Here is a 9,327-nt window from a genome sequence, read left to right on the forward strand (position 1 = left end):
TCTCTCAAAGATTGATATACAAATCAAAGCTCAAAACTTTCAGCTCACTCTAGAGTATATATGAATATATTGAAGCTCAATACTCTATAAATGATATGGGATGAGAGAGTATGATATAAAAGGCAGAACAAAAGCTCTTTGGATGCTATATAATGTTTCTCAATGGTAGCAACCTAAAATCCCGAAGTCCCCAACTCTATTTATAGAGTTTTGATGCAGCTATTTAAAAATATAGCTGTTGTGTATGGAGTTCAAGGCAAAATAGCCGTTCAGATTCAGATTTGGGCAAGGTTCGGTCGACCGAAATGAAACACCCTTGTGTTTTGGTCGTCCGAAATTGTTTTAAGATTGGTCATCATCCTAAGTATCTCTGTTTCGGTAGACCGAAGTAAAACCCTTCTCTGTTTCGGTAGACCGAAATGGTTCAGGTTAGCCATGATTCCTTATTTCGGTAGACCGAAATATAATGGTCTTGAATTTCGGTAGACCGAAATAGACCTGCTGCCTCATGAATTGTTCTAAGTTAACAGGTGTGACAGTCTGTGCAGAGGACATCTGCACATACTTTATTTTCATTGAAAACATTTAAGTAAATGTCTTTACTTTAATTTATATGTCCATTTACTTTAAGTTTATAATGTAAATAATGAAGTACCTCCCATTTGGATTCAATAAAAAATACTGAAAAATTGAAATCCAATATTTTAATTTATGTATCCATTTACTTTAAGTTTACAATGTAAATAAGGAAGTACCCCCCATTTGGATTCAATAAAAAATACTAGAAAATTGAAATCCAACTAAATCAAAATGTAGAAATTCAGTTTTAGTACAAATTTAGATTTCCGACAGTTTTGGTAAAATTAAATCCTTATGTAGACCAATGTAAATTTGGTCAAAAATTCTGATAAAATCAGTTTAGGCTAGTTTAAGTATAAAAAGTTATTACCGGAAAAATTATTTTGAAATAATCATTATTTCAAGAATTCATTTTTCACACTTAGCCAAAAATATAGTTTTTCATGACGCGCATTCTGGGGTCCTAATGTCCGTTACCAACTCATGGTAATGAAGGTTTCTCATGCCTTAATTGTTGACCAATATGAATTATATGATTAATGTGCATGGTCTTAACATTTCTAGCACAAGTGATGAGTTCTTTCAAAGCTTATGCAAGCTTGAACTAACTCACTCTTTAGCAATGACTTCATGTGTAATATATGAATGAATTGCATAATCTATTGCTAATAGATATAGGAGCATATAAATGATGATATGATATGCATGGTCCTATAGAGATGAGCTTCAAATGGATTCATAAATACTTTGACATTGAATCCTAAATACTCACCATCCTATCTACCCTTTTCTTCAAGCTTTGTCCATGATCGTGTAGGCTTTGAGGTAGACTTACTTTCTTCCTTTCTTTGAGTTGCTTTCTTGCTCATTGTAGTCCAAGCTATCTTTGGATGGACTTTGCATTTGCTTCTTTGCAACTTCATGTCTTCTTTGTATCCATTGTTTTCCTTGATATGATCTTAAATAATGGAATACTCGGAATGATCTTTCGTACTTCATTGAGGTCATCCTTTAAATGTGAATAATCTATAACACTCAATGTAAACATTAGTCCTTAAACACCATTAATGGTTTGTTATCATCAAAACCTTTAGATTGTACTTGGATGAAATCATTAAGGTCAACAATCTCCCCCTTTTTGATGATGACAAAACATTGATGTGTTCATAAGCAAGTGGAGTAACATTTGAAAAATGTTCCCCCTATCAAAGTGCATTCAATGAACATAACATAATGTTATAAAATAGAATGCTTGTTCATTCTTCATGAATTTTAGACATTAACATGCATATAAGATCATTTTAAACTCTAAGAGATTTCTATAAATCTCTCCCTGCCAACATGCTTCCATTTAAAAGATATATATCATTCATTTGACATGTAAGCACAATAAGATAATGATATATATAACATCAAGGCATTTGAATCACATCACACATATTTCTCCCCCTTTGTCATCTCAAAAAGGTGGGAGGCCTAGACAACTTCATTTAGCATTTATCATTAAGCAAAGAGAAGTGATGGCATCAAGAATTGGCAATATTTTGGTAATGACTATAATATGCTTTAGAGTGCAACATATAAGCAATTATATCATAAGATACCAATTTCATTGATAGCATGAGTTTAATAGATCATTAAGGTTCATGACATATACAAAAGTATACATAAGACATAAACCAAAGATAAAACATAAACTTAATTAAGCAAAAGTATACAAAAGTATACATGATAAACCGTAACAAAAAAATGAAGCATTAATTATAGTAAGCCAAAAGGCAAAAACCTTTGTAGAGGCAAATCTAAGAATTTAAGTGTGCTGCAATCCTAATATATTTTTCCCGTTTGATATTTTCAAGAAGGAGGGAAAAATAATCAAAATCATGAAAGCTCATGAGTATGAATATGATGACCAACAAGTCATTTTGTAGCATGCTTGACAATTTCCAAAGTAAGTCAATTAAGCATAACAAGTCATGCAATAAACATTCATAAGAGATTATCAATAATCTCCCCCTATGAGTGTACTTTCATTTGCATTATATATCACTTAATGGATACACCTCATTAAAAGTAATGATATATTAAATAAGTCTTTTATACCAAAAGATCATCTTTTACAAGCATATGGTTGAATGATAAAAATCACATGCGGCATGTAAAGCATAAGGCATATACAAGTAGTGTCACTACTCAAGTTATGTGCAATAAATTTCTAATTATGGAAAAGCATGTTTTCTTGGACATGTATGATTAGAAATAATTGGTACATAATTGTACATGTGAATGAGCTCAATATTTCTCTTTGCACATATTTCTTTAAGGAATGAAATTAAGAGATCTCATGAAGTGTATAGAATGAGGCATTGATACCAAAATATCTTCTTTAAAAGATGTGGTGAGAGATTGGCTACGTGACTTTCCATGTGGGTGAGCTTAATATCTCTTTTTAACACATTCTTTAAGAATTGTTCAAGGAATATTATATGAAGTTCTATAGTGCTAAAAATGGATATATCAAATAAATTAGCACTTGTGTGATATCTCATTAGTCATCTAGGCTAGAATAAGGTGTTCTTTGAAAAATATCATCCCAAAACTAAAGTGTTAAATAGATATATGAAATTTAATTTTCATGATACTTGAAGAGTTTCACCCATTAGAAGAATTCAGATTTACTCATCATGCTAATTTCAATTCATTTTGCATGCTAGTGGTAAACTTTTTTGTTCAAAACTTAAATGTTGATTTAAAGATAATATTTTCCATGTAAGTGCAATCAACACAATGTCATCAATGGTTTTGAACATAATGAGAGAGATATATATAAGTTTTGTCAAAAACCATTACTCATGAGAAAATCACTTGTGCCTTTCAAGATAAGCTCTAGGAGCTTGTTTAAAAGTGCATAAGACAATTGATAATTTTAAACATGTTGTTCAAAATTTTGCATTTCAAGTCTGGGTGATTTTTCCTCAATAGATTTTTTAGATATTAAGTCAATAAGTCATGCATTTGATAAAAATCATTTCATGCAAAAACATGTAACATTCTTATTGCTTTAATTCAAATTCATATGTACACAAAGACATATATATAAGGCATTTTATTGGTTGAACTCTTGAGAATATATTCTAGCTTAATTACCAATAATGACCCACAATGCATATCATGATGTAGATTTGAAAGCCATTTAAGCATTGGTGTTGTACACACATCGGTCGACCGAAGTAACTCTATCGGTCGGCCAGTTTACATCCTTGAAGCAATTTTGATTTTCTTATTTCGATCGGCCGGATTGGAGTTTTGGTCTGCCGAAATAGCTATTTCGGTCGTCCAATTTTCACTTCGGTCGACCGGTTTGTGCAGGAATGCAAAACCAGTAAATTTATGACCTGTTACAGTATTTCTTTCTAGATTTGATCCTACTGTCTTCAAGTTCAAATAATTTCATTTTATGTGCTAATGATGTCAAAAGAATGTAAGTGAAACATTTAAAATCACAAAGGCATATAAATGACTTTCTACATATAGCTACTTAGAATAAATTCAAATTTAGTAACTTTTGGATTTTCCTTGATGACCTGCAATTTCCAAATACCTTTCACAAATTTCGTCTTCATTAACAATAAATGCATGCTAGCATATTCAAGTCATCTAATCCAAGACAAGCTACTCTAACATAGATATTTTTGCAACAAGTAGCATTCATGTGAAGATCACCAACCACATTAATTATGCCATGACTAGATATAAAAATAATAGTATAGTCCTTATCACATAGCACAATTAAGTCACATTTAAGCTTATTAACTAAAGGCATATTATTGATGAAGAAAATGATTCTTTACCCATGGTACTAACTCCATTGTCTTAGGAGTTGTTTCTCAATGTAGTGCGTCCTTCATCATTTTGTAAGCAATAGGAAATCAAGGCTTAATTTCTCTTCATGTGCTTTACCCATCCATATTTGTGAATCCACTTGTTCTTGAGAGAAGAGGTCTTTAACCTACAAAAATATGCTCAAGTGGAATTCTTTGGTACCCAATACTTTTAGAGTCCTTGTGAGTTAGTACACATGGTTAAGGTTCCTCTTGGGAGCTCAATTCAATACAATGCACATATGTAATATTGTCTTTGTTCAACATGTTTCATGATAAATTATCAATTAATTTTTCTTTAGCATGATGATGCATAGACAATATACACTTACTCATATGATAATAGCAAATTAAAAGGCAAGGTTTAACATTGTAAATGCTCACGGCAGCAATATTAGGGTTAAAACCTGATTTTCAGCAATTGCCAAACACTGCCTTGTGATAATTCAAAAACTCTTCAACCAAGGGCTCCCTCAGCATAAAATAGATGAATAACACTTGTTCTACTACTGGGACAAGTTATATCAACTAGGGCTTAACACAGCTGCTCATACATCATGAAAATAACAGCATGTAGCAGGCTTGTTTTCTATAACTGTAATATTTTGGTTTTGAGGGGTAATTCTGTAAATCCATGAGTGGACCTCCTTGATTTCAATTCTCACAACTTCCATTTAACATATAAAACATGGTCCAATCATTACACCTTAGTTTATATCAAGTAAATAACAATTTACAGTTCAATGTAGGCTTCACAAGTCAATTTCTGCAGCAACATTGTTATGAGGGTAATTATGGTATTTCACCACTATAAACTATTGGATTTTGGCTCTGTCAAGTGTATATAAACTTTATAAACATGCTCAAAAAGATAATACACCAAGTACAACACTAAATTGTATTATCAACCCTCAAACCAGATTTGTAAACTACTATAAACTCAAACTAGCGTAGTTCTTATTACCAGAATTTGAATAGGTCATTCATCAGTCCAAATCTCAACTTAAACAGCCTCAAAACATCAAACTAAGCATGCTGAGATGATAAATAGTCAAGGTGTAGTTTGATTTTAACAAGTTGAGTTTAGTTTCTAAGGCTTAAACCATAAAATCAAAGCATACTAGAGGCTTGAGGTATGAAAAATTATACCAGTTGCAATATGAAGTTCAAAACACCTTCAGCATTTGTAAAATGGTAGGACACACTTACTCAAACCTTGTTTAAGTTTCAAAATCAACCACAGTAGCTTTGGATCCCCTCAACCTCCCTTTGCACTAGAAAATCAGCACCAAGGAACCTCCTTGAATGATCAAGCAACCCTACAAGGTAAACTTAGGAAATCTTTCTTTTGTACCCAAATTCTCTTGGGTCCATAGGTGTTAGGCAATGGCACAAAATTTCCTTTTGGAACCCAAATTTTCTTGATCTTTTTCTTCTTTTTAAATGGACAAATATAAATTTTATGTCCCAACTTTCTAGAATAATAGTATGTAAAAGATTTCTTCATAAATGAATCCTTTAATGATTTTCTATTTTTCAATAAACATGCATTGTTATTATAAAGATCATATCCTATCCTATTTTTGAAGCAAACATTTCTTTACTTACCAAGTATAATGGTTAAGTTCTCCCTTCCTTTAGTGATCTTAGCTAAATCATCAGTTTGGTCCTCATTGGCTAATTTTAAGAACTCATTTTTTGAAATTAAGTCAATTGATTCCTCAAGCAAAACACATTTATTTCCCTTTTTAAAAAATTGATTTTCAGTTTGAACCTTTTCACGCTTTTGTAAAATACTATGATTTTCCTTTATAAGAGGGGTGCACTCCAAAAGCATTTTCTGTAACTCATTATGTATTTCTCTAGAATCATTTTTCAATTCATCATGCTCATCAACTAATTCATTGGAAGAAATATATTCATCACATAATGAGTTTAGGTTAGAGTTTACCTCTTCTTCAAGGGCCATGAGACACAAGACATCATTTTCATGATTTGCATCATTTTCTTTGATGTTGCTTGCTTCTTTGCTAGAATCTTGAAGAACTATACACTTCTCTTGAATTACTTATTTTTCCTTACTATATGAGGATGAGTAAGTTCTATCATGAGCATTCACATGATTAGTAATGTTAGTACAACTATAATGCATCTCATTTATAGTTGATTCCTTATTATGGCTTGATCCAACATAGGCTAATTCAAGTAAGTCCCAAATTTCTTTAGCCATTTTACAAAAGATAATTATATTGAACTCATTTTTCGTCAATGCACAATAAAGATAGCATATGGCTAAAGCATTACATTGAATTAATCTATGGTCATTTGCATCCCATTCTTTCTCTTCTTTAGGAACCATTGTCTTTTCTGCTTCTTTTATAGGAATGAATGGTCCATTAACTATGACAAGCCAAATATGATAGTCTATGGATTGGAGAAAGTCTATCATTATATTTTTGCAATAGCTATAATTGATTCCATCAAAAGATGGAGGTTTATTAATACATTGTCCTTCTAAGTGTGTGACTATGCCATTGTTAACCATAATCGTACTCTAAGACGGTTAAGTCTATTTAATTAGAGTTAGGCTCTGATACCAATTGTTGCCCAAGTATAGACTCTAGAGGGGGGGTGAATAGAGTCTTTGGCAAACAATGGCCAATTTTCGGATTTACAAATTTTACTAAACCCTTTTAACAATTATGCTATAATCAAGATATAAACGTAAACAATTAATAGCATAAATATAAAGGAGATAAGGGAAGAGAGATTGCAAACATTCACACAGCGATTTTAGCGAGGTTCGAAAACTCCTACTCCTCGGCTCAAGACCCCTCTTGAGACTTCCTAATCCACTATGGCACCTCCTTACGGGTGAAGAGCAAACCTTTACACGAAGCAACACCTTGCTTCACATTATTAAGAGACAATATCTCTTAGTCTTCTTTTGGGTCACACAAACCCTTACAAATTAAAACTAGCTTGCTTCTTCTTTCTTGGGCCACACCAGCCCTTACAAATTGAAGATCAAATTTGTTGCATACAATTATATCTCTCAAAGATTGATGTACAAATCAAAGCTCACAACTTTGAGCTCACTCTAGAGTATATATGAATATATTGAAGCTCAATACTCTATGAATGATATGGGATGAGAGAGTATGATATAAAATGAAGAACAAAAGCTCTTTGGATGCTATATAATGTTTCTCAATGGTAGCAACCTAAAATCCCGAAGTCCCCCAACTCTATTTATAGAGTTTTGATGCAGCTATTCAAAAATATAGCTATTGTGCACAGAATTCAAGGCAAAATAGCAGTTCAGATTCAGATCTGGGCAAGGATCGGTTGACCAAAATGAAACACCCTTATGTTTCAGTCGTCCAAAATTGTTTTAAGATTGGTCATCATCCTCAGTATCTCTGTTTCGGTAGACCGAAATACAACCTTTCTCTGTTTCGGTAGACCGAAATGGTTCAGGTTGGCCATGATTCCTTATTTCGGTAGATCGAAATATAATGGTCCTGAATTTCGGTAGACCGAAATAGACCTGCTGCCTCATGAATTGTTCTAAGTAAAGTAAATGTCTTTACTTTAATTTATATGTCCATTTACTTTAAGTTTACAATGTAAATAAGGAAGTACCCCCCATTTGGATTTAATAAAAAATACTAAAAAATTGAAATCCAACTAAATCAAAATGTAGAAATTCAGTTTTAGTACAAATTTAGATTTCTGACAGGTTTGGTAAAATTGAATCCTTATGTAGACCAATGTAGACTTGGTCAAAAATTTTGATAAAATCAGTTTAGGCTAGTTTAAGTATAAAGAGTTATTACCGGGAAAAATTATTTTGAAATAATCATTATTTCAAAAATCCATTTTTCAAACTTAGCCAAAAACACAGTTTTTCATGACATGCATTCTGGGGTCCTAATGTCCGTTACCAACTCATGGTAATGAAGGCTTCTCATGCCTTAATTGTTGACCAATATGAATTATATGTTTGATGTGAATGTTCTTAGCATTTCTAGCACAAGTAATAAGTTCTTTCAAAGCTTATGTAAACTTGAACTAACTCACTCTGTAGCAATGACTTCATGTGTAATATATGAATGAATTGCATAGTCTATTGCTAATAGATATAGGAGCATATGAATGATGATATGATATGCATGGTCCTATAGAGATGAGCTTCAAATGGATTCATAAATACTTTGACATTGAATCCTAAACACTCACCATCCTATCTACCCTTTTCTTCAAGCTTTGTCCATGATCGTGTAGGCTTTGAGATAGACTTGATTTCTTCTTTTCTTTGAGTTGCTTTCTTGCTCGTTATAGTCCAAGCTATCTTTGGATAGACTTTGCATTTGCTTCTTTACAACTTCATGTCTTCTTCGTATCCATTGTTTTCCTTGATATGATCTTGAATAATGGAATACTCGAAATGATCTTTCGTACTTCATTGAGGCCATCCTTTAAATGTGAATAATCTATAACACTCAATGTAAATATTAGTCCTTAAAAACCATTAATGGTTTGTTATCATCAAAACCTTTAGATTGTACTTGGATGAAATCATTATGGTCAACAGAAACTCATTTTAGGATTAAGAGGGGGCAAATGCCTGGATTTAATTAATTAATTTTAGGATTCTAAAAAGATATTGGGAGAGAGAAGATTTTCTTTAGGGTTTTATGCTGAGTGTTGTAACAATGGGGCTGTAAGGGGAATCTTCTTCTTCTTCAATCCTTGAAGTTGCTACTATGTCCATCAGGAACTAACTCCCTTCTTAGGGAGTTGATGTAACCTAGACCAAGTAAATATGTTGTAATTGCTATTTCAATTTGGGGATTCATCTTGT

The sequence above is a fragment of the Cornus florida genome, unplaced genomic scaffold (assembly GCF_030987335.1).
Source record: "Cornus florida cultivar Cherokee Brave unplaced genomic scaffold, ASM3098733v1 CherokeeBrave_3.0.0_Hap2_Chr01, whole genome shotgun sequence".
Lineage (NCBI taxonomy): Eukaryota > Viridiplantae > Streptophyta > Magnoliopsida > Cornales > Cornaceae > Cornus > Cornus florida.